This window comes from Stenella coeruleoalba (genome assembly GCF_951394435.1).
Source record: "Stenella coeruleoalba genome assembly, chromosome: 14".
Lineage (NCBI taxonomy): Eukaryota > Metazoa > Chordata > Mammalia > Artiodactyla > Delphinidae > Stenella > Stenella coeruleoalba.
The window spans coordinates 16,961,170-16,987,959 of NC_137160.1; the positions used below are offsets into that span (position 1 = coordinate 16,961,170).

At 45.2% G+C, this 26,790-nt stretch overlaps 1 protein-coding gene and 1 long non-coding RNA gene across 2 annotated transcripts in view; both read left to right on the forward strand.

Moving 5' to 3' along the window:
- Window positions 1–3,464: 3,464 nt before the first annotated feature.
- Window positions 3,465–8,022, forward strand: LOC307197409. The gene is made up of 3 exons (XR_013831399.1): window positions 3,465–3,895; window positions 5,964–6,177; window positions 7,846–8,022. It is a non-coding gene; the product is annotated as an uncharacterized lncRNA (long non-coding RNA).
- A 9,576-nt stretch (window positions 8,023–17,598) lies between these two features.
- The window catches only part of ATP8B1 (ATPase phospholipid transporting 8B1), a gene marked incomplete at its 3' end in the record, with an annotated part of 110,867 nt that continues 101,675 nt past the window's right edge, over window positions 17,599–26,790 (forward strand). The window contains exon 1 of the mRNA XM_079942746.1: window positions 17,599–17,784. The remainder of the gene's footprint in view (window positions 17,785–26,790) is intronic.

Consider the following 26,790-nt stretch of genomic DNA (forward strand, 5'->3'; position numbering starts at 1 on the left):
CAGTAGGTCTGGGGCGAGCCTGAGATTCTCTAGCTCTAGCAAGCTCCCAGGGGATGCCGCTGCTGCTGGCCCAGGGACCACACTTTGAGTAACAAGCCTCAAGATAATAAGTGGCAATGCTACAGGAAGGTGCAACTAATGAACAATTACAAGGACAATAGGCAAGACTTCAGAAAAAAATCTTCAGACACATTATTTTCATATTGTGATAAAATATATCGAATTTAAAATTTATCGTCTTAACCATTTTTAATGTTCGGTTCAGCGGCATCAAGTAGATTGTTTTGCAACTATCGCTACCATCCATCTCCAGAACTTTTGCATCTTCCCCACCTGAAACTCTATACCCATGAGACACTAACTTCTCATCCCTCCTCCTCCCCTCGGCCTCTGGCAACCACCCTGCTACATTCTGTCTCTATGAATTTGACTCTGGGAACCTCTATGAGTGGAATCATATATTTGTCTTCTTGTGGCTGGCTTATTTCACTTGATATAATGTCCTCAAGGTTCATCCATGTTGAGGAGTGTATCAGAATTTCCTTCCTTTTTAGGGCTGAATACTATTCTATAGTGCTCATAGAGACATCATGTTTCAGTAAATTTATCTCTGTAGGAAATGGATAGGATCATCCGTTTTGACTGCAGAAGAACATGGCCAGAGAGCTTCCGTGCATAAGGAATCTGTTAGGTAGGGCAAAAGTCACTGCCCTGAATAGGCTGTCCTTTGTAATATGAAAATGACCTGGTTTCATAGGGCCAGGGGCCCTGACTGACCATTCTTTTCCCATTTAACGTTAATTGGGAAATTCCTGGTGTGAGAAGGAATTATTAATGACCTAACTATGGTAGCAAGAAGTCAGCCACCCACACGGTGATGACAAATCTTCTGGATCAGGAACAGCTGCTGGACCAGGTCCAGGAGGATGAGGTCACCCATGAGCCTTGGCTCCCAGGCGCTGAGGCTGCCTCAAAATGACGGAGAAGCTTTAGGTGGAAACGCCTCAGTGACAACTACACAAAAGCAGCTGACGTCTAGGGCCAGCTCTGGCGACCATTTTTTCCCGGTAGATGTACTGCCTTTCTAAAGAAGGATTAAAGAAAGAAAAGAAAAGAAAAAAGGAAAAAACCGAAAGGAAATGAACAGTGACTTCTTTGCTGGACTGAAATGAAAGGTTGACACCCAAGAATAAAACAATGTAAAAAAATTCCAAAGGAAATACTCTGTCTCTGTTTAGAAATGTGAGACCTTACTTCCAGCAAACCAATAAGAACCAAACTGACAAACGGGGGGAGGGGGGAGGTTCTTTTCATGAGTCTCAAGTATCAGGAAGCTTTCCCCGAAGGCCCAATCCTGATATGATCTCGCTGTGATCTCTGCAGCCCTTGGTTTATGCCTTCCTTGGAGTATAAACTTTTGACCTATCGCTCTTTTTCTGTGTTTAATTCTCATTTGTGAAAAGGGGCTTATCTAATAACTCTTGAATGGAAGGGATTTGTGTTCTCCATTCCAGAAACAGCTCGGTATTAGTGGCGTGATCTTGGTGGCCTTAGGTTCAAGAGGCCTACCCTATAATCCTCCTCTGCCACTTACCAGCTTTGGACAAGTTATTTATTTATACCGTCTCAGCTTCACTGATCTCATTGGTAAAAGGAAGCTAACAATACCCGCCACATCGGATTATTATGAGGGTTACGTGAGACGGTGTTTGTAAAAGTGTCTGATTATAGGGGGCACTCTATGAATATTGGTACCCGCGTCCTCTCTGTATTTATAATCCAGGCACAGTTAGGTAGAAGGATCCAGGGGTGACCAAAACTAGACAACAACCCTCAAAGGACTTACAGTCTAGAGGGGAGACAGATCTCAATCAGTTGCAAATGTCCAGTTGATCTTGGGTCAAGCTCTGTGACAAAGGAAAGGTGCAGAACGCTATGAGGGTCATAAGGGGTGTGGATACGAATCTCAGGAAGGATTTCTCTTGGAAGGGATGACTGGCCCGGGATCTGAAGCATGAACAGGCGTTAGTCAGATAGAGATGGAAGACTGTTCCAGGCAGAAACTTCCAGATGGGGGAGAAGGGTGGACCATGGCAAGTGAGAGGACTTAGAGAACAGTAGGACATCTGGAGGCAAAGGGATACCCTGAGACAGTGGTGGGGGAGACACCAGACTAGGGGGAGTGCTGTTGGCCACGCCCAGGAGTTTTGTCTTTATTCTGAGGCCAAGGGAAGCCTTGGTGTGTGTGTGGGAGGGTCACTTCTGAAGGCTAATATTTCATTTTTACAAAGCTCCCTGGTCCAGGAGACAGATGATGGTAGAATGGGATGGTGGTGATGGAGATGGAAACATGGAGATGAACTGGAAAGTTTGGGGGAACATAAAACCCTAGGCATCACATTTTCTACATGTTTATAGAACAATGAATCAGTGGCCTTTTTAATGTATAGGACTGGTGGTCGGCCCAGATGCCAACCTGAAGCACACGCAAAATGATATGTGTGTATAATTTGGCCAGAAAAAAGAACAAAGTACACGCTCCAACACAGACGTACCTTGAAAACATTACGCTAAGTGAAGAAGCCAGTCGCTAAGACCACATATTGTATGATTCCATTTATATGAAGTGTTAAGAATAGGCAGAAGCTATAGGGACAAAGTAAATTAGTGGCTGCTGGGGACTGGGGAAAATGGGGGAATTAGGGGTGACAGCTAAAAGGTATGGGGCTTACTTTTGATGCGATGAAAATGTAAAATCGAATGTGGAGGTGGTTGAACATCTCTATGAATGTACTAAAAAGCATCAAGTTGTACACTTTAAATGAGTGAATTATATAAAATTACATATATATAATTTTCAAATTGTATCTCAATAAATCTGTTACCAAAACATATTTATGTTTATGTATGTTTATATTTATACTTACAGGGGCGAGAAGCCCACAGTCATAAACACTGCCACCCATGGCCAGAAGATTCCAGTGGGCATGACCTCCAAGGTGCCCAGGTTGGCACTTCCTGACCCAGCATCCTCAGGGGACGAAAGCATCCTTAGCCCCACTCTTGACTCTGGCTTCTGACTCCTTCGAGAGCAAATGAAATGGTACTGTCTGCCGACTTCAAGGGACGGAAGAGAGAGGGCATTTAATTTTTTTTAACCACCTTGTTGCCACCTTCTTCACTCTGTGGATCTGGAGTGAAGAACTGTCACATGACGGCAGCTGTCACTGGACAGCGAGTGGCTCCGAGAGGACAGAAACTCCTACTCATCCTCCAGGTCTCTATTTAGATGTCACCTTCACCGGGAAGCTTTCTGTGACGTCTAAGTATGAGTCAGGGCCCGCCCCCGCCACCGCCTTCCTACCTGCCTTCTGCCTTGACGGCACTGACCCTCCTGAGTCAGAATTGCTTGTTTCCTTACCTATGATCCCACTGAACTGTCACCTCCTTCAGGACAAGCATGGACGCTGGGTCACTAGTTGTGTTCCCCAGCTCTACGGGCTTGTGCATAGGATGCGCTCAGTGAGTCTTTAGTGAATAAATGAGACAAACACAGCCCTGAATCTGTTCACAAGGTAGATATCCCGGCTTTCCAAAGATGGCTCATGAAGTCTTAGACAAGAAAAGAGTTTGCAGTTGCAGTGGCCAAAACAGAGATTGGTCTGAGGGCGGTGCTGGGGAGCCAGACCTTTCATAGAGCAAACAGAATAGGAATCAGCACATGCAAATGACTTCATGCTTCCCTAAAGCAAGGATGGCTTTCCAATTGCTCATGCTTTGGGAATGTCCCTTCGCAAACAACTTCAGGTTGTAACAGCCATGACGCTTGACCTACCACCTTCTTATCTTCTACCCTCTGGGGGAGAAACAATAATCCACCAATGCTCATACCAAGGTATTTCCTTTTTTTTTCTTTTCCCTCTCTATACATCTGAATTTCTGGGACTTAGGGTTTAAACGAATGTCTCCTTGGGTGGGTCCCAAAAAAACATTTTCTAGGAAAATGGACACATACTACCCTATTTTGGTTTCTTTAAAGCTACAAATGTTCAAAACCCCCAACATCTGCAATACAGTGTCATTGGCTTTTTTTTTGACCGTGCGGCTTGCGGGGATCTTAGTTCCCTGACCAGGGATTGAACCCAGGCTCTAGGCAGTGAAAGTGCAGAGTCCTAACCACTAGACCACCAGGGAATTCCCTCATTCAGCATTATTAATAGCTAAAAAGTACTTGCATTTTTTTTTTTTTTTTTTTGCGGTACGCGGGCCTCTCACCGCTGTGGCCTCTCCCGTTGCAGAGCACAGGCTCCGGACGCGCAGGCCCAGCGGCCATGGCCCACGGGCCCAGCCGCTCCGCGGCATGTGGGATCCTCCCAGACCGGGGCACGAAGCCGTGTCCCCTGCATCGGCAGGCGGACTCTCAACCACTGCGCCACCAGGGAAGCCCAGTACTTGCATTTAATTGAAACACCTTGCACTCACCTCTACTTTGGAAAGGCCAAGCGGGCTGTGCTGGGGCCATTGAAACTGTCTATTTCGCTTGGGTCTGCCATACCCTCTGCTCGGGGCCTCCCTTTTCCTCTGCGTAAAATGGGGGGTTGGTTGAGTGTTTTAAGGTTGTTTCTCTTTCTCCAAGATCACATTCTATTTTTGCTTGCTGACTCCTTTCTTAAAAAGGTGGAAATGTTAGTCGTACCATTTAGTCTCCCCTTACTACAGTGAGAAACTGTATTTAGCTATGAGCCGCAGAGAACTGAGTAACAGTGACTTAAATACACAAAGTCTGGGAGGCAGTCTGGGTTTGCGGTGTGGCACCGTGATGCCATCAGGGACCCAGGCTTTTCTTATCTTTCTGGTCCATCCTTCTCAACACATGGCTTCCATCTTCAGCATCCCCTGAGATCCAAGAAGGTGACCAGCTCAGCAGTCATCACGGCCACCTTGCCGATGAGAAGACTAAGAAAGAGGACATGTTTACTTTTAGAGCCTTGTTGGAAGTTCCATCTGTGAATGGAAAATGCTGCTGTCATATTAGTAAACAAGGGATGTTGTAGCCGTCAAGCCACTATGGCTGCCCGGGACAGTGCACCCTGAGGGGATTAGGATGGAGAAAAGCAGGATACTGGTCCTAGATAGGTAAGGTGCATATCAAAGGAATGATTTCAGTGAGCCCAGACACTTGCATCTTACCTTACGTAGAAAAGTGCTAAATTCATTAACTTGAGATATCTGGTTTTCTTTAATTAATAGTAATCTTTTGAGGTTCCTACTACCTTTGTTGCAAAAACTCCTATATAGCCTGGCCCCCCTTACCTCTTTGGAGCAGTCCCTCAGAGCTATCTTAGAGGCTGCCTCCTGGGCTTAAGTCCTCAGTTTTGTCCACCAAATAAAACAGAATTCTCAACTTTTAGGTTGTACATTTTTTTCAGTCGACACATCCAATATTCTGCCTATACCTCACGGTCCAGAACTTAGTCCAATGGCCGCCTATAGCTGGAGGGAGACTGGGACGTGTGGTCCTTTCACTGGGCACATTGCTGCCCCAAGTATTGTCAGTACCTCCTCTGTAGGGAGGAAGTAGAGAGTAGACGTTGGGCTGGGCACCTAAAGTCTCCACCACACTAGTCTTTAACCTAAACAGCTGTGAGTGTGAATGACAGTCCAAGTGAGATAAAGTTCCTCTTGTGCCCAGTGTGACAGGACTCTTGTGTCCTTCAACCTCGGTTGGTCTCTTGCTTCCGGAACACTGGGCGGTGGCCCCTGGGGATTTCTGGGTCTCTGAGAGAACACCTGCTCCAAGAATTCAGGAAGGATCTCTTCTCAAACTTGATTGGAGCCACTGCCTAAAATTTCACCACTGAAGAGTTATGCCATTGAGATAAAACATTAACTTCTATTTAAAATGAAGATACCCTTGAAAGGGTTAACACACGTGGCTACAACCTGTCATTTCTCTCTTTCAGCTGACACCTAGCGGGAGAGGATGCATTGAATTGTGGGGAGAAGACAGAGCTGTCCCATCACAATCACCAAAGTCCTCTCTTGAAGCCGGTGGGCCATCAGAGGGGGGCCTGAAGTTTTCCAGCACCAAGAGAGGAAGAATAAGCCTGGGAGTGGGAGCTCCTGGGAGATAATATAGGAAGTAGCCCCAGTGGACTTCAGATCAAAGACTTTGAGGTGTTTTGGGGTTTTTTTGAGTTAATTCTTATTGATCCTGACCTCTGTCATTTGCTGCCCTTCACATTTTATTTTATTTTATTTTATTTTATTTTGCTGCACCACTTGGCATGCAGGATCTTAGTTCCCCAACCAGGTGTCGAAACCATGCCCCCTGCAGTGGAAGTGTGGAGTCCTAACCACTGGACCTCCAGGGAATTCCCAAGACTTTGAGTTTTTAAAGGGACCTTGGTGATCATCTAGTCACATACCCATTTTACAGACGATGAAACCAAGCCTGAAAAGGATCACATGGCATGAAGGAAGCACGCAGATGGCTAGTAGCAGGCACAGACCTCAGACCCTATCTGCTGATTCCTAGTCCAGGGTGGTACCACCTTACCAGTCGTTTATTTTATTCCACAGGGGATTAAGGTCCCCTGGAGAAGGGCTGAAGAAGAGAGGGGAAGGGGTGAGGCTCTGGGGAGATTTACTGGGGTGGAACCAGGTTCCATGGGGCCTGAAGTTTATACAACTGGTGGAAGGGTGAGCTCCTTAAAAAAAAACCACAACTACAGGGGCTTCCCTGGTGGTGCAGTGGTTGGGAGTCCGCCTGCTGATGCAGGGGACGTGGGTTCGTGCCCCGGTCCGAGAAGATGCCACATGCCGCGGAGCGTCTGGACCCGTGAGCCACGGCCGCTGAGCCTGTGCGTCCGGAGCCTGTGCTCCGCAACAGGAGAGGCCGCAACAGTGAGAGGCCCGCGTACCACAAAAAAAACCCACACAACTACAAAATTATAAATACAAAATCAGGCAAAAGGCCTTGGAGGGTGCCTGAAGTTTCAGTACCATTAGCTTCTTGGTGAGCCTGCCACTGGGGTCCCTCCATGGATTCAAGCAGGTCAGTTCCTCCAACCTCTGTTTTACACCATACGCCTGCTTGAAGGTGTTACAGTTAAAATTTAAATTAAAAAAAAAAAGTTGGTAAAAAAGTTTGAAAATCACTGCTCTGCACTGGCTGTCATTCAGCATCGCTTAGGACCAGACACAGTAGCAAACATCGTCACCTGCCAGCATTTCATTGTCAACATTTTTGAGAAATTAAATTATTTTAAGTGAGTCATAGGACATATGCTTGTACAGGACGTACAGGCTGGGACTCAGGGAAGCACAGTAACCTTTGACTCACAAGATGGAATTTGAGTAACCCTTGATCAGGTGCCCCACAATAAGATGTCTAGATTGTTTAGATTTTAATACCTGTAGGTTTAAAAATTACTTCCAAACGAAATGTACCTTAAAAAGCCAAATTTTTTTTTGGTGTGTGTTTTAAATAATGGCATTTATTTCCATTAGTGGATGGGTGAAGGCACATCTGCTAGAATTCTCAATGCATGAAAATGTGAGGCACGTCTTGGAAGCATCCCCATACTAAGGAAAGAGGGAGATTAGAGCAATGAGCTTTATGCACCTTCAAATCCTTGATAATCTAGAGGAGAGAGTTGTCCTGAGTGGAGTGTGGATTTTTCTGGGTTAGCTCCAGGGTCCGTGGGCTGTTCTTGGGTTCTAAAAATGCTGTAAGGTATTGGGGTCCACCCGTCAGTGCTCTGGACCCTACTGAGAGGGTAACAAGAAAAAGTGGGGAGAGGCATTGCCTCTGTAATGACATTTCTCTCCTTTCTCCCACAGACCCAGGGACAGGTTTCTTTGCTTTGAAGCTCCAGGGGACTGAGGTCGACAGTGCCTGATAGAAGACGGTGGTTCTTGGCCGCAGGAAAGGAGGAGATGGCTCCCAGTACTTAACCAGATCTGTCTGTGAGTTCTCCTGAGCTAGCCTCTGGGGACTGCCTGACGTACCTGAGGAATTCGTGGAACTCTCTGCTAGCAGGTGAGGGTCAGACTGCGAACCATAAGAGAGGTGATTTTTCTCTCATCTCAGATTCAAATTCCACAGTACTATTCAAACCCTGTTCCAGAGAGAAACATGAAAGGAAACACTGCGCCCAAACCACCGCCCCCCAAAAAAACCCACAAACACACACACAAACCCCCCCCAAAAAAACAAAACCAAAAACCAACCAAACAATCCCCAAAAACAAACTACACCCCGCGCTACCAGCATTTGTCTTGTTCTAATCAGGAGACAGAGCCCCGCCAAAGTGCCTTCCAATAAGCAGGTCCTGGTAACTCCCAATAGATCAGGTATTCTAGAGCTACAGGATCGTTACTGAACCAAAACTTGGGTCTGCTAGCCTGGGTGCAGTAAAGCCACTCTCCTGACACCAGGTTGTGGTGAAGGAAAGTGCAGCATTTATTGCAGATGCCAAGCAAGGAGTCCAGGGCAGCTAGCACTGCAAAAAAACGCCAGCTCCCTGATGGGTTTTAGGAAAGCATTGTTAAAGGCCAGGTGAAAGGAGTTGCAGGGTGTGTGATCAGCTCGTGCACAGTTCTCTGATTGGTTGATGGTGAGGTAACAGGGCAGAGTCACAGGGTTTAACATTATAACCCTTAGGCTCCAGTAGCCCTGAGGGCTATGTGTTCATGGTCATTAAGTATTTAACATCTTCCATTTGGTGGAGGTTTTAGCATCTGTAGAACAACTCAGGAAATGTACCTCAGATAGTGTTATCTAGGTACTTCAGAGAGAAGCTAAAGCAGAGGATATGGGAGAGGGGTCTGTCCCGGAAGGGCTCCATAGTGTCTTGCTATGTTACAGGATGAATTGGAGGTATCACGGTACAAATACGTGTTAAATGTACAGCAAAGACATCCTGGCAACTCTTTGTACAGTAAGAAAAAGAAGATGTGTTTTGTATTACTCCCATCTGTAGTATCGTTGAATAAAGGTATGTAATACATTTCAATCTTTGATACCCAATTCTAATTTATAAGAAAAAGAGCGGAAGGATGCGTTAACTAACTTTATTGTGATAAACATTTCACAATATATATGTGTATCAAATCATCACATTGTATACCCAAAACTTACACAATGTTATATGTCAATTACATCTTAATAAGGTTGGAAAATAAAAAGAAAAGCTATGAGAAGGGATCAGCTCCAATAGGTGTTAAATAAAATTAGAAAGCCCTTCTAGTTAACACAGTGTGGTACTGGTACACACAGAGGCAAACAGTCCAGTGGAATAGACACAGATGCAATTGTCTGATGAGTACATGATAAAAACGTCATCTCAAATCACTGAAGCAAATGTGGGCTTTTAAATAAATGAATCTGGGACATTTTGTTAGCCATTTTGAAGAAATAAAATTAGATTAATACTCTACACCATACACAAGACATAAAATCCAAATGGATAAGGGATCTAAATGTAAAAAAAGAAAGAGAGAGAGAGAAAGGGAGAAAAGAAAGAAAGAAAGAAAGAAAGAGAAGTTAGAAGCTGATTAGGAAATATGATTTTTTTAAATTGAAGTATAGTTGCTGTATAATATTAATATAAGTTATAGGTGTACAATATAGTGATTCACAATTTTAAAGGTTATATTCAATTTGAAGGTTATATTCACAATTCTTTATCAACTCATCCATCAATGGGCACGAGTTTTTTCCATATCTTGGCTATTGAAAACAATGCTGCAATGAACATGGGGGTGCCTGTATCTTTTCAAATTAGTGTTTCTGTTTTCTTTGGATAAATACTCAGACGTAGAATTGCTGGATCATATGATAGTTCTATTTTTAACTTTTTGAGGAACCTCCATAGTGTTTTCCATAGTGGTTGCACCAATGTATATTCCTACCAACAGTGCACAAGGGTTCCCTATTCTCCACACCCCCACCAAAGTTTGTTATTTCTTGTCTTTTTGATAATAGCCATTCTGACACATGTGAAGTGATATCTCATTGTGGTTTGTTTTTTGATATTTTTTTTCCTTTTGGCCACACGGCTAGGGATGTGGGATCTTAGTTCACTGATCAGGGGTCGAACCTGTGGCCCCTGCAGTGGAAGTGTGGGTTCTTAACCACTGGACCACCAGGGAATTCCTCATTGTGGTTTTGACTTGCATTTCCCCAATGATTAATGATGTTGAACATCTTTTTATGTACCTGTTGGCCATCTGTATGTCTTCGGTAGAAAAATGTCTATTCAGATCTTCTGCCATTTAAAAAATCAGACTGTTTGTTTGCTTTGCTATTGAGTTGTATGAGTTCTTTATGTATTTTGGATATTAGCCCCTTATCAGATATACGACTTGCAATTATTTCTTCCCATTCAGTAAGTTGGCTTTTCATTTTGTTGATGGCTTCCTTTCCTGTGCAGAAGCTTTTTAGTTTGATGTAGTCCCACTTGTTTATTTTTGCTTTTGTTGCTTTTGCCTCTGTTGTCAGAATCAAAAAATCATCACCAAGGCCTATGTTAAGGAGCTTACTGCCTATGTTTTCTTCTAGGAGTTTTATGGTTTCAGGTCTTACGTTCAAGTCTTTAATCCACTTTGAGTTAATTTTTGTTTATGGTGTAAGATAGTGATCCGGTTTCATTCTCTCGCATGTGGCTGTCCAATTTTCCCAATACCATTTATGGAAGAGACTGTCCTTTCCCCATTCTTGGCTCCTTTGTGGTATACGGGTGGGTTTATTTCTGGGCTGTCTATTCTGTTCTGTTGGTCTATGTGTCTGTTTTTATGCCAATGCTACAGTGTTTTAATTACTATAGCTTTGATAACATAGTTTGAAATTAAGGAGCACACATATTTTTTATTTACACACACATACCCTTTTTTGTACTTTGCATTTTCATGTAACAGTGTATCTTGGAGATGTTCCTAACAACAGCCCAACGAGATCTCCCTAATTTTAAAAACTGGTTGATAATTATCTCATTGTGTGGATGCAACCTCTGTTAATGGACACTGAGGTCACCTCCCATCTTTGCAATGAAAAACATGCTGCAATAAATATCTACGTACATTTACCTTTGTGTAAATGCTCAAATACATCTCTAGGATAAATTCCTAGACATGAATTCTTAGGGCACAAGGCATGTATGTTTAAAATTTTGATATGTGTTTCTGAAGTTCCTTCCAAAGAAGTTGTATAATTTGCACACCCACCAACCGTGTGTGAAAGCCCATGTCCTTGTGAACACTGCCGATGCAGTGCAATACCACACTGTTTTTTGTTTGTTTTTGCATTTAATTTGCTTTTCTTTAATTTGGAGGAATAATAACCACTCATGCTGGCTGGCAGTTTAGGAAAATAAAAAAGGAAGTACTCATACAAAGCATAGGTTGCTATAACTTTATGGAAATCTTGAATACCATTCTTTCTATTGTTCCAATAACAGCATCAAAGACTTGCTCATGTCCTATTTCTAACAGAACAAAAACTTTTCTTGTATGGGAGGCACACCATTTCTAGACTGAAGTAAAGAAAGACAAGTCACACTCACTAAAAAATAGGAACCAGAGAGAAATAAGACATTTAGAAGCCATTAAAATAGTTGGTGGGTTGTGATTGATCAGATATTTCTGGAAGCTAATCTGATAAATGCATAAATATTCAATGACAGCAAATGATAAGATAAATCATCAGCAGGAGAAAATACTATACAAATATTGAGAATATGACTCTGCAGACCATTCATTCATTCTACAAGAACAAACAGGCACTTGGGGTACTAGAACAATGTTCTAGACCAAGAGAGACCAAGTAGAATAAGACCCAGTTTTGGGGTCTCAAAGGGCTCACAGTACAGTGGGGAATGAGACAGCTCAACGATTAAAATACAATGGAATAAAGGCTTCTCTAGACCTTAGGTGCAAAATGCTTTGGGTACTACTCTCTGGGGGAGATTGGGGCAAGGCTTTCCCAGAGGAAGTCACTTTGGAACTGGAGATCTGGCAGATGAGGACATTTCAAGCAGAGGGAACAAGTGCTATTCAGAATTCAGTGAATTGCAAGCAGCTTGGGATGGGGGAAGCTTAGGTCTCCAAGGATGGGGGATGAAGTTGGAAAGGTAAACGTGTTTTCATGTCACAATGGTAAATGATGAAAAGAGAGCATAAGGTAATACATACAAACTTCTCACAATCACATAAAAACATGGCTACATATTCTAACAATGACCCCAAGGTATTTTCAAAAATTGTTGATTACACAACATTGTTAATTAACTACACTCCAATAAAAATTAATTTAAAAATTTTTTAAATGCTTAAGCCACAAAAAAGCATTGATTAAATGTCTAAATTAATTATATGAATTAAATTTAATGTGTCATATTATTAATATATTATACTAAATATTAATAAATCATATTATCATTACATTCCATGTAGATAACAGGTTATTAAAATCTCTGCCTTGTAGAAAAGAAAAAATTGTAGCCTAATCCTAACCCTATACATTTACAAACTCATGACTATGGAAGAAAGACAAGTGAATTTTAATAATAGGGCCGGGAATAACATCTCTTGCATGTGAAGCACAGGTGATAACAAATTAACTGAGAAACATTTTGTTACCTGATGCTCAACATTCCTTTTGCAAATCTAATTTAAAATGTTGGTCAGAAAAAAATGTCACTTAGTAGTAAAGGAGGTGGAACGCATATAAGTCAGAAGGAATTTGGAAAATTTGTGCAGGAACAACAATATATCATCTGTATCTGTTGTTTTAAACACCATTTAAAACAGACTATTTGAAGCTTCTAGTGTCACTTATTACAAAGACAGGATCACATAAGACGTACCTTCTTATCATGTTTAAAATTCTGGAGCTGGTCCTGGCTGTGAAGAATGTGCCTTCCAGCTGAGTTCATCTCGACTGCCAAGCGCGGGTTACAACAGCACCTAGCGTGGCATGAATACCTTTCCATTGGCATTAAATGCTTTAGCTTAAATGACCACAGAGCTTAGCAAAGAACTGAATACAGGCAGTATCTCCTCCCTTTAAACGTATCTTTTATCCCTTAGCTCTTAGAAAAAAAAATTCTAGGAAAAGAATTTTTAGTAAAATTGAGCTAGTTCTCTTGGCAACCTCCCCGGCCTTCCTACCTACATCATGGAAATGCACAGGAATGTTGCCAAGGGGAAAAAAAAAATGAAAGAAAGAAACAGAGGAAACTATGAGCTACAAAAGCTGAAAAGCATTGTCACCCTCTTGTAGAAATGACTGTTTAATAATTTCCCCCAGTGGCTTGCAAGGTAAAGGTGTTGGTTATTGATTGGCAGTGGCTTCTATACAAAACCGGACCGCTTATTCAATCCCATCTTGGAATGCTGAGCAAGTATGCCTGAGGCTCGTGGGAGCAGGGCTGCCGCCTGGACAACGAAGCCATCACTCAAATGACTCAAGAAAGACACATTTCAAAATCAATCCCTGTTGCATGCATGAGACACTTTCAGTCATTGCCCTGATGAGGCAGCCTGAAATATGGCACAGTTCTTTCAGAGATGTCAAGGGTCAGGGCTTCCAGGTGAATGACTTCCTTTAACAGCAACATCAGCTGACATGCACTGAGCGTCTCATTCCCCCAAACCAGGAAGATGCAAAAGACTTACATGTGGGAAACGCAACAGGACAAGGTTTGACCATGCCCGTTTCTTGTGGGTTCCAGGTAAGATAAGTTTTCAAAGAATTTCTCTCACCTAGGATGAAACTCCTTTACCTTCCTGCAAGGTTTCTTCAAATATAAGAAACCTTTCTTCAAATCCTACCCTGACCATATTATTTAAAATTGCACCTCATTTTCCCACTTCCAGTCTCTTAACCCTGCTCTTTTTTCCCCTAGGTGATGCCCTTTCTTTTTTTTTTTAAATTGAGGTATAGTTGATTTACAATATTATATTAGTTTCAGGTATACATAGTGATTCAAAATTTTTATAGAGTAAACTTCATTTAAAGTTATTATAAAATGTTTGCTATATCCCTTGTGCTGTACAATATATCCTTATAGCTTATTTTATATGTACTAGTTTGTACCTATTAATCACCTTCTCTTATCTTGCCTCTCCCCCCTTCCTTCTCCACTAGTTTGTTTTCTGTATCTGTGAGTCAGTTTCTGTTTGTTGTATTAATTCCTTTGTTTTATTTTTTGGATTCCACATATAAGTGATAACATACAATATTTGTCTTTGTCTGACTTATTTAATTTAGTATAATACCTTCTAGGTCCATCCATGTTGTTGCAAATGGTAGGATTTCACTCTTTTTTATGGCTGAGTAGTATTCCATTGTGTGTGTGTGTGTGTGTGTGTGTGTGTGTGTGTGTGTGTGTGTGTGTGTGTGTGTGTATATATATATATATATATATATATACCATTTCTCCTTTAGTCATCTGTTGATAGACACTCAGGTTGCTTCCATACCTTGGCTATTATAAATAATGCTGCTATGAACATTGGGGTGCATGTATCTTTTTAAATTAGTTTTTTTTTTTTTCAGGTAAATACCCAGGACTAGAGTTGCTGGATCATATGGTAGTTCTATTTTTAGTTTTTTGAGGAACCTCCATACTGTTTTCCACAGGAGCTGCACCCATTTATATTTCCACCAACAGTGTACAAGTGTTCCCTTTTCTTCACATCCTTGCCAGCATTTGTTATCTGTGGTCTTTTGATGATAGCCCATCTGACAGGTGGGAGGTGATATCTCATTGCAGTTTTAATTTGCATTTCCCTGATGATTAGTGATGTTGAGTATCTTTTCTTGTGTCTGTCGGCCATCTGTATGTCTTCTTTGGAAAAATGTTTATTCAGGTCTTCTGCCCATTTTTTAATCACGTTGTTTGTTTTTCTGATGTTGAGTTGTATGAGCTCTTTATATATTTTGGATATTAACCCCTTTTTGGTCCTATCATTTGCAAACGTTTTCTCCCATTCAGTGGGTTGCCTTTTCGTTTTGTCCATGGTTTCCTTTTGCTGTGCAAAAGCTTTTACATTTAATTAGGTCCCATTTATTTATTTTTCCTTTTGTTTCCTTTGTCTTAGGAGACAGATCAAAAAAATATTGCCACAATTTATGTCAAAGAGTGTTCTATGTTTTCTTCAAGTTTTATGGTGTCTGGTTTTGCTCTTTTTTATTATTTAATTTTTTAGTGTGCAAATCTTAAGTGCACAGGTTGTTTAACTTTTATGTATGTACACACTAGTATAACCACCACCCAGTTCGAGATATAGAACTTTTACGGTGCCCTAGAAGGCTTCCTCGGTGGCGCCCTCCCAGCCAGTCCTGTTCTATTTTTTCAAAGCATTTGTCGCCTTTTAATATACAATTTGCCTGATTGGTTCATTGATGTATCCAAGTCACTAGAACGGTGCCTAGCACATAGCAGGGACTCAATAAACATTCGTTAAATGAATAAATCTCTCAAACAACACCCATCATGTCTCACTGTCCACACCTCCCCCTCCCCATCTACCCCTCCCCCACCCCTCCCCATCTCCCTCATAGTCTGTAAGAGAAGCAACCTAGCTTGTAATCTTCAGTGTCTACACAGGGATGTTAAATGCAGCCATGGGGATGGTATTTATCAGAGCCGGGCATGGGCGTGGATTGGATGTGTTTGAATATAGTTTCTCTTCTATGCAATGTTTTCTTGGACAGATTGAGCTCTTGCTGGGATGTCTGCAGGAGGAAGGGATCCCTCCTTTAGTCTGGAGTCATCTCTTGATTCCTAGGTTTACTGGCATTTGCCCTTCTCAGCAGCCTCTCTCCCCTCCACCTCTCTTGTTCCTCCTAACACCGTCACCCAGTCTGGAGAACTTGGCTCATCTTCCACGCTTCCACCTGCCAGTCGGGTGCAGGTTCTGGCCACTCTGCGCCCTGGCCATTTCTTCTCCGTGGTGTCCCTGGAAGCTCCTCTTCCTTTTCATTTCCACCGGCAACTCCTTCAGGCCCACCTTATGCTACTGTACCAAGTGGTATCCCAATCTTAGCCTTATCCTTTTCCAAACTCTCCCCTTTACTTTCCCCAAAACACAACCTGATCATGTCCCTGCTGTGGTCATGAACTTTGAATCGTTTGCAGGTGCTGCCAAAAGCAAGCCCCCCAACGCTGTAGCCTGCCTTCAATTGGGACCTGTTTCCAGCCCCCAATTCCCTCACTAGTCTTGTTTACCGATGCACTGCCAGCCATCTGGTCTACCCCATTGTCACTAAACAGGCCCTGTGTTTTCTGGCTTCTAGACATTTGCTCTGTTGTTGGGCTCAGAAAATAAGCGCTGGAAGGAACTATTTGAGATCATCTGGTCCAGACTCATTTTATGGATGAGGAAACTGAGGCTCAGAGAGATTAAACGACTGACCAGCACCACCTGTGTTTAACAATATCGGTTGAATCTTTCATATACTGAAGATCAAATTGGTGGACCACTCTTTGAATATCCTCCTCATGCAACCCAGATCCCGAAAAGTGTGGATCTTTGAGTTTCACCTCAAGCATGGCCTCTGAAATGAAGTCTTCCTTAAGCCCCCAGTTTGGAGTCTGAACTCCTGGCCTCTCTGATCTGCAGATAACTTGCTATTTGTCTGTGAGTCCTATCTCCCCTAGTACATTTTCAGCAAACTCTTTGATTCATCTTTGACTTTCCTCCATTCTTATCGCAGAGACTTTTCCATAGCAAGTGAGCAGTAAAATTCTGCGGAACAGAGTTTCTGGTGTAAGGGACGGTGCTTCAAAGCGCCCAGACACCAGCTAGCAACCAGGCACGTGAGTCCAAAAGTTCCAATTACACCGCACCATTCGCACGCCGCGCCCTGGCTCCTTTTGACTCCAAACCCGTAAAGGTGAGGGCGTTTGGTTTCAGCCGAAAGCCTGCTTGCTGCAATTACAGGATAAGTTTCTCGAAGTCTTTTGGCGCTGTCTCTTCCCCCGCCCTCCGCGCGGCGAACCGCGACGCGCATTCGGTGACCGGTCCCCGAACGTGACTTGGCATCGAGAGGGTACAGCTCCCCTTACCGAGGGAGCTCAGGTCCCGGGCGAGCCGTGGCCTCGCCAGCTTTCCGGGCTGGCGCGGTCACCGACCTCAAGCGGCGGTCAGACTGGCCGAGGGTGGCGGCGAAGTGACGCGGGGCTGGCGGGGCGGGGTGGCAATCGCGTCCCCAGGGAGGCGGGAGCGTCCGGGGAGCCGAGAGCTGGCCAGGCGAGGCGGGAGACGCGCTCAGGGCACGGCCTGGGTGACCCCCTAACGCCGGGGAGCACGAGGGCACGGGGCTCGACCTGGGTTGCGTCTGCCCGTGCCGGGGCTCGCCGTCCAGCTCTTCTCCGCCCAGGGGAGGAACAGAAGGAGGGCCGACGGCCGGGCCCGCCCCCAGCCCCAGCTGCGGCTGCCAGTAGGAGACTAGAGGCAACACCCGGGAGCGGAGAAACCAGTTTGGCTGGTCTCGCGGAGCGGAGGGAAAAGGGCGGCCGCAGAGGAAGGGGGCGCGTACGCGGGGCGGGGGCAGGCGGGGAGCCACTGGAGAGCTGCGAGAGCCGGAGGAGCCTCCGCCAACTGGACACGCTTCCCGGGGCCCCGGGCCAGCCCCGTGCGCCATGAAGCGCTAGCGCTGCGGCCAGCGCTGGGGCCGGGCTGGCGGGCGGCGGCTGCGGGCAGGTGCGCAAGCGAGCGCGCGGATAGGCGCGCACCCGGCGGATGCCCCAGTCGGGGCCCAGCGAGCGCCAGGTAAGGAGGGGCGCGGCGTCGGGACCCCTGATCTGCCGCACCCCGCGGGCCCCGCAGGTCCCCTGGCCGCCCGGGGGCGGCGGACTCCGGAGAACAGGGATGCAGTCGCAGCAGCTGTCCGCGCCCTCGGGCTCCTGAGCCCGCAAGGGTGGGATTTGGGTGGCGGTGCCGGGAGCCTTCGCTGCCTTGGGGATGGGGAGACGCAGCTGGTGGGGCAGGCAGCACTGTGGAGAAGGCCATGGGCTTTTCACCTGCGGGAGGAGAGGGAACTTGCGGGAGGTGTTTGGGTTCTTCTTTCGTTTGCTACGCTCAGGTCCGGGCTTAAGTTCCGAGGGGCAAGCCTGGCAGGGCCTGTGGGTACTTGAGGAGCGCCGCTGGTTTCCCTGCAATATCTGTCGCCCCTCTGGAAGTCCCTCTTGACAGGGTTCTGCTGGTGGCCCCTTTGGGAGCCGATGCAAACGCGTCCGAAAAAAGACCTTTGGGCCGAATGCACCGGCAGCACCTTCAGGGAGGGATGGAGGGTGAGGTCGCCCCCACCAAGCCTACTGCGGGACCAGGAACCCTCCAGACATCTTCCGAGGGCCTTAGTGCACGTTGGGAGGTGATGCGGGAAGAGGGGTACTTTTTTCCCCGGTGATTGTAGGGTCGTATCCGCCAGCTCCCATGGCACTGCCAACAGGCCATCTCCTTCCCTCCCCAGTTTGATGCCTGGCGCTGTCACCTCGCTCTGGGCGTGCGGAGTGGCAGCTTGTTGGGGGAGGGGTGTTGCAGGGAATGGCGAGTGTTTTAACCCCCCCCCACTTCCCCACTCCTCCCCAGGTGAGGGAAGAGCTTGTAATTGTCCGCCCAGCTTCTCCGGGGAGTGTAAGCGCCTGGTCCCCGACGGGGGTGGGGAGGGGAGGCTTGGAACACTGATCAGTAACAGCTGTAGGGGAGGACGAGGGTGCTGAGGGGATGCAGAACGGCGGAGGAGGTTCGATACGCGCGGGGAAAGGGAACCCGAGCTCCATTTCTGCTTAGTGACCCCCTCAGCCCCGCCCGAACCCTTCGTCCTGCCCGCGAAGCCCCTGGCGCGCTCGAAGTCCTTGGGTAGCTCCGGACGCCGCCAGTTTCCCCTCCCGGAAACGGCCCGCCCTGTTGGCTTAAGAAAAGTTTCTCTCCCATCTTCCTGGTTGCATTGCCTTCACATCTCTGCCTTCATTCCTCGAGAATGAAATGAGACAACACAGGCGGAGTACTGAAAGACCACCCAGCACGCGGTAGGCTCCAGAGGAAGGTTAACTGCTTTTAAAAACAAAAGCCAAAAATGATGTGTGATAAAATCTCCAGTGATGGTAAACACAAGGGCAGATTAAAAGAGAAAACAGCACAAAATGTGAAGTAGAAGTTCTAATTTTCATGCCTGGGGAGTACTTTTGTATTGGACCTAAAAATGCCATTCATTAATTCCAGGCCTGTTGTTGAAGCCCTTATTAAAACCTATTATAAATGCATATACTGTGCAAAAGGTGATAAACGGTTATTAGCTGTCGCTTGTTACTTTCTGGGGGAGAAATCTGCCTGCCTGCAATTATTCCTCGGAATCCTCTTAATGGTATTCATTAGGTAGTGGAGGCTTCCATGTTCTAATGTTAGGTGAGAAATCGTAACCTCTGTTCCTTTGCCATTTTATGGTGACCGTACATTCATAATTTTTAGGATTTCTTTGGTCTGTTATTGGGGGCCAAGCAAGACTCTGACAGCTTAATACTAGTGAACGGAAATGCCATCTGCGTGAAAGCGGCCTTGGTCACTTTCAGGTTTTCTGTTTTTTATTTTAAGGAAAATGCATATCGGTATGCACTTATTACTTGTTAGTGATAGAAATAGGAGGGGGTTTTCTGTTTGCATGTTTTTGTAATTGAGCCTTTCAAATAATGTGAAAACGTGCATGTGTAAGTTGTCTGCAGGTGTAAAGCGAGTTGAGGACTGGCTCTGTTTCACCTGTATTTTTCTGTGGTCTTGGCAGTAACAGCACTGACCACATGCAGCTGTGGAATGTTTCTTGCCCTATCTGTTGCCCTTTCCCTCCTCCTTTTTTCTTTTTCCTTCCTTCGTTCTCTGTTTTCTAAAGCAAGGAGTCGTGGAAAACGTATGGATTTAGATCCCCACAGGTTTCAGTTCTTTTACTTTAAATTGTATTTAATGTTTGCAATTTATTCTTATCTATTTACTTTAAAAATTGTATAACCTTAGATGAATTCCTAAATTTTCTGAATTTACTCATTTGCTGGAAAAAATATTTTTCAGCCTCCTTGGGTTGTTGAAGATTGAATGAGAGAACAGGCGAACCTTCCTTATACATAATAGGAGTTCGAATGTTGCCTTCTTATTTTCCTCATTAAATGGATATTTTAAAAAAATTAGTAGGATGCCCAGATAGTTGGTGTATTTTAAATATTTTATTGCCTTCCTAAAGTTTGAATTCAATTTTAGTGTTTCCCAAACATTCATGGAATCCAGGTGCTCCTTATAACTCACCTGAGAGAGATTTTAATCTACTCGTTACCTTTGCTCTTTAGTTTCAATCATTGTAAAAGAAGCCTGCGCTCTTATGAATGCAGAGGAACTTGCTTTTTAGATACCAGAACAAGTTTTATGGGGTCTGTTCATGTCCCATGTCTGTAAAGAGAGGTGCCTTTACAATTTCTTTGGCACTTAATTTTAGAATTTGCTTCTATATCTGCTTCTAGATTAGTCTCCTGGGATGTGTTTTTTTTGGTGTCTTTAGGTATCTTGTGAGTTTTCAGGTCTGTTTGTTGGCATTGTTCAATTAGATTAATTGTATTCATGCCTGTAGGTGTTGTTTTGTTACTTATTAAGATAAGTAAAAATTCATTTGCTACCAGAAGAGTTTTAATAACACGAAAAGAAGACAGGTTTATTCTGTTAAGCAGTTGACCCCCAGATCCCCATCCCTGTGCCCAGCTATAAATAATATCCAGTCCAAGATCTTTTGAGGTCCTGTGTCACCGAAGAGCTGGCGTTATGGAAGAAGAGTCTAGAAGGTATACACACACACATGCACATCAGTGTGTGTGTGTGTGTGTGTGTGTGTGTGTGTGTGTATAAAACAGTCTTGTTTCTCATTTTTATTAGAAAACAAAGGATTTTTTATCATCTGATTATTTAGGAACATATTAATACTTTTCCTAATTCTTCTAAGTGTGTTGCATGTTAAAATAAATTGTCACCAAAACCATGCACAATGGGAACTATGTTTGATAACTGGTCCCATGGAGACTGAACCCAGAGGCAGCAGTGAGGGGTTAGTAGCAGGTGCTTTGGAGTCCTGTGACCTGGCTTGGAATCTAGGCCTCGCTGCTCCCTAGCTGTATAACCCAGGGCAAGTTATTAGTACTTAACTGATCTAGCTTTAGTTTCCTCATCTGTAAGATGGAATAGTAATAGTACTATCTCAGAGCGTTGTGTGCTGAGTTCCAAACGAGAGAATTTATCTAAAAGGGCTTAGCACAGAGCTCAATTAAAAGTAGTCAGTATTATTACTGTTGTGTTGTTGATATCTCTCAGCAAATATTTATGGCTCATGCAGCCATTGCCTTTCTCCTAGACTATGCGGGAAATGGGAATCACTCTGTATGTTAGTATTCATTTAGCAAACATAGGTGTCTGTTTGCACCAGGCATTGGTAAGAAAGAGTCCCCTGGAGCAGGGGCGAGGTTCTGAACTTTCAGATCCAGGGCTTGGGTTCTGGAGCCCAAGTGTCTGGGGAGTGGCACGAAGGACCAGGGCGCTCAGTGACCTAGGGATGTGCTCACTCAGTCACAGCCACGAGGGGTGGCTGCTCCCACCGGGGCATTCTATCCTCCTGCAGAGTGGAGGGAGGCCCTTGGGACGTACTGAGCACTGCTGGGTCTCCTTTCCCCCCACTTCCCGTCTGTCTTTCATCTTCCTCACCTCTGTACTCTTGTATTAAAAAAAAAAAAATTAGGGCTTCCCTAGTGGCGCAGTGGTTGAGAGTCTGCCTGCCGATGCAGGGGACGCGGGTTCGTGCCCCGGTCCGGGAAGATCCCACATGCCTTGGAGCGGCTGGGCCCGTGAGCCATGGCCGCTGAGCCTGCGCGTGCGCAGACTGTGCTCCGCAACGGGAGAGGCCACAACAGTGAGAGGCCTGCGTACCGCAAAAAAAAAAAAAAAAAAAAATTACTCTTCCCTGTTCAAAACTTGGGAGTTTCTGAACCTTGAGTCTTTTTAAAGGATTGGTACTTTCTGCATGGTTTCTGAGTAGTGGCACCTGGTAAGCATCGCTAATGACAGAGACCTTTGCTACAGTCCCATCCATCCACCCATCCATCCATCCATTCATTCATTTAAAACAATGGCTTGAACATCTTCTCCAGGCACTGTGCTGGGGATTACCCACTTGCTTCACGGAAGCCTGCGGGATTCACAGAGGGCCTGAGTCGTGTTTTTTTCTCTTTTCCTCTTTGGTAAGAAAGTAGATCTGGTGTTGTCTTTCTTCCTGATCTGGACTTTGTCCCTCTCTGCCTGGAGAGGTGGTTGTCTTAGACCATGGAGGGTGGCCCTGGCCGCTCCCAGTTCTGAAGCTCTGTGTTCATTATCAGTCTTCAAGTCCAGTGAATTTGCATTTAATAAAGGAGAGCTGGGCCTGGAGGCTATGACAGATCAGTGGTAGGAAGCTGGCTCTCAGTCTTGGGGAAAGGACTCCTGGGGTTGGGGGGTGTCAGGTCACCCCGGTTCTGGGGCCATCCTTCTGTGGTGACGACACCTCCCCCTAGCGTGACCGAGAAGCCTGGCGCTCCTCACTGAGTACGTGTGTAGCCTGACCTTTGGCTAGCAGCTCTGGTCTTTATTTACAGGGCTGTCATTTATGGCTTTGTGTCTTTGCTGTGTGGCTTTTGTTCACCAGAGTTGAGGTTTGCTTGATTTAGAGCAAGGCAGCATTTGAAACCAGTTTTCTAACCTTTACTCAAATTGAGTTGAGCTGGAATAGCCTCATCGGAACAACTCGGGCACCAAGCATTATCCGCTTACAGTCTCTGATCGCCCGTTCTTGCTGTCTGGGGAAGTTCCCGTGAGCTGGATGCGTTACTTATTTTATAAAGTGTGATATGATTTGTGGACAAATCTTTACTGTGTCTTCTTGGGACACAGTGAACTATTGAGACTGTTCTCTGAGATCAGAGATCTGTGCATCCAGGAGAAACATTTAACACTCTCTATAAGAAAACAGCCATTTGACTTTGGTGGTTGAAATAGTCCCTCGTGTGGGGAGGCAGGTCGGAGTTGATATATTTCACACTGGGAAAGAGTGGCCCTACCACCATATTGGAAACACATGTGTGGACCTCTAAGCCAGGCACGGGCAGATGCTCTATAAGCTCAGAAGTTTTGTTAAAACAATGCAACTAAGAGTGTAGGCTTCTTCAGCTGCTGAGATGGTGAGAATTAAATGAAAATCTATACTCTGTTTTTGGTACCAGAACAACACTGGGAGGTGAGGAGGTTCCTCATGATCTCGTTCTAGTGCAGAAGTTTATTTCATGGGCCTTTTGTTTTAATCATGGTAAAATATTTATAAAATTTGCCATTTTAGCCATATTTAAGGTGAATTCAGTGGCGTTAAGCGTATTCACAGTATCTTGCAGCTCTGCCACTATCCATGTCCAGAACTTTTTCGTCGTCCCATTCGGAAACTCTGTATCCATTCAACTGTAACTCCCCATTTCTCCCTCCCTGTGGCCGCTGATAGCGTCTGTTTGTTGCCATGGATTTGGCTGTTCTGAGGTACCTCACGTACGTGGAATCATACAATATGTGTCTTTTTGTGATGCTGATTTCACTTGGCATAATGTCCTCAAGATTCATCCTTGTCACAGCATGAGTCAGAATTTCCTTCCACTTCCTTTTCAAGGCTGAATAATATTCTACCGTGGGTCTATATCCCACATTTTGTTGATCCATTCATTGGCTGAGGGGCGTTTGGGTTGTGTCCATCTTTGGCTATTGTGAATAACGCTGTTGCAGGCATGGGCCTATGAGTATCTGTTTCTTCACGGGAGCTGTTGAGATCTGATTCAGTTTTGTGAGATTCATTGTTCACAGAACATGGTTAAGATGGGCAGGGTCATGTAGTATTTAATATCACACTTTCCTCCAAAACATCTTGGAGATAAGAACAGGAGGAACTGCAGGGAGGCTGGTTACCTGGAAGACACGTGAAGGGCGGCCTCATTTCTCATTTTCACCTGCAGCTGCTCTGACGAAGCTGGTGGTCCTTTGGCGTATCATCACGTGCTGGCCTGCAGTGTGGGTGATACTGTGCTGTGTGCTGGGGTGGGCGTAAAAGCTCAGGAGACCTGGCTGTACCGTCTGGAGACCCATGCAGACCACAGCTGCCTTCCAGGGAGGATATTCTCTAGTGGAGGCAAAAGTCCTTAACTTTCCCCCAGAACTGACTTGAATTAAAGATAAAAAAAAATTGTTTTTGGAGGAGGCAGGGTTAGAATGAGAGAAAAATTGATATTTAATGTCTGAAAAATGCAATACTTAAAAATCAGATTGTTTTCTACCTTAGGGTACAATCCATGGTTTTCAAGATAGGCTTTGAAGAAAGGCAAGAGATCACTACTAGACTGTAGGATGACAGAATCATCAGGTGTTGCATCTGTGTACTAGTGTGCTTCTTTGTGGAGCAGGATACAACCAGAACCCTTTCGATCATGATTAGATGTCAGTCTATTAGGCTAAAGACATCTTAATCTGTATTTTCTAGAGAACAGTAGACTCTTTTGTTTGTTTGTTTGTTTGTTTGCGGTATGCGGGCCTCTCACTGTTGTGGCCTCTCCCTTGCGGAGCACAGGCTCTGGACGCGCAGGCTCAGTGGCCATGGCTCACGGGCCCAGCCGCTCCGCGGCACGTGGGATCCTCCCAGATCGGGGCACGAACCCGTGTCCCCTGCATTGGCAGGCGGACTCTCAACCACTGTGCCACCAGGGGAACCCGAGAACAGTAGACTCTTTATGTGAGTTTTTGCTCATACGGTGCCCTGAAAATTAGCCAAGATAAGGATATTTAAAAAGCAAGGCTTTTTTTTTAAGTAAACACACACACACACACACGCACACACAGACTTCAAACTAACCCCAAATATCACCATTCTTGGGTATCATTCCATCTTCCTATCCTGTGCCAGTCCCAGCCACAAAAAGGGTATTAATCTCTTGGCGGTTTGATACTTTGTCTAGCTCAATTTGAGATTGTTTAGAATGTTTTTTTAAATCACTCTTAGCCTTTCCCCCTTACCTAGAGAAACATGGTGAAAATTCTCAAAGGTCAGTTTGAGAACCTCAGACTCTTGAGTGGTGACATAGTAGCATCCAGTGTGTCCTGGATCCTTGAGATCACTCGGACCAACACTCTTTCTTAAAGCTGAAGAAGGTTTGCTCAGACCCTGTACTCTTAGTAACTGCTGGTCTCATTTCCTGAGTTCTAGCGTCTTGAGTGGCTAGAGAAGTAAACTCATGGCTTCTCCCAGGGAATTTCCTGTCTCCTTAGTCAATTCACAGAGTGGACCCTCCTCCTTAGCCTTTAAAGTCCAAAACAAACAGCTAGCTGGCCAACAGATACTTACGAAGCACATCCTGTGCGCCTGGCACTTGGCATCTGTTAGTCGATCAAGGAGCTAAAGAGCCTGCCCTCAACGAGCTCACCGTTCTAGAGAGGGAAGGGAGACTGTGGATAATAACTAGGTAAATTACATGGTATTTTTGAAGATTGGTGCTGCAGAGGATAAAGAGAGAAAGCTGGACAGGGTAAAGGAATTGGGAGGGTGTGCAAGGGGGCAAGATGCAGTTGGAGAGTGGAGAAGGTGGTATCTGGGTGAAGGCTCAGCAGGGAGAGGGTGAATCACAAAGATCTGGGGGTGGGGAGAGTGTCCCAGGCAGAGGGGACAGATGACTCGGTGCCTGGCTGGTGTGATGCAGGCAGTAGTTGGCTATTCCTCCAACCTGTGAGTGGGGGAGGGCGGGGCATGGGGAAGACAGAGCAGAGAGGTGGGGAGCCCCATCGTGCAGGGCTTCCTAGCAGCAGAAGGATTTTGGCTATGACTGTGCAAGATGGTTTGAGGGGTGGGGGGGAGTCGGTGCAGGCTGTCGCCCATTGGAGGGTTGTGATCTTTCATTTGACTTGTATTTTAAATAGTCCTTCTGGTTGCTGTGTGGAGACCAGGCCAGGGAGGGCTCTTGGGTTGGGAGACTAGTTAGGAGGCTAAACCAGGTGAGCTATGTTGGAGCCTGGGACCAGCGTGAGACGTCTGAGAGAGAGAAGGTTGTGGATGTTTTTTTAAAGGTAGTGCCAACAGGATTTCCGGACAGATTGGATATGGGGTGTAAGAGAAAGAGGAGGCAAAGATGACTTTCCTGGCAGAGCTTGGGCTGCAAATGGAAATCTGAATTTCAAAACGCTGTAAATTCAGTGTGCTCAGATCACTCATACTAGGTTATAAAGAGGCTCTTCAGAGGTACACATTTATATAAGGTGTTGGTTCAGAGAACTTCAACAGAGAACTTTGTTTATCATTAGAGCATGTTCTACCTTGCTGGAGGGAGAGAGGAGGTGGTAGAAAATGATGATTTCCAGGAAGCAGAGGCCTTTGCTTGTACTGGAAGGAAGATGGTCTGTAACCAACGGGGTACGCGGGGCCAGGAGGCCTCCTCTGTAAGAGAAAAACAGGCTGCCCCTGCAGGCCAGCGGCCAAATTGCAGGCAAGGCTGTGATCCCTGCCCCACTCCTCCCAACCTTGCCATGCATTGTCTAATTGGGAAGGCAAGCTTTTTCCAGCCTGCAAACTCAGGCAGGCCACCCCCATCTCCACACACACAGGTTATCTTTTTTCAAACAGTTTTATCGAGATATAATTCATGTACCGTACAGTTCATCCTTTTACCGTGTACAATTCCATGGTTTTTAGTATATTGACGGAGT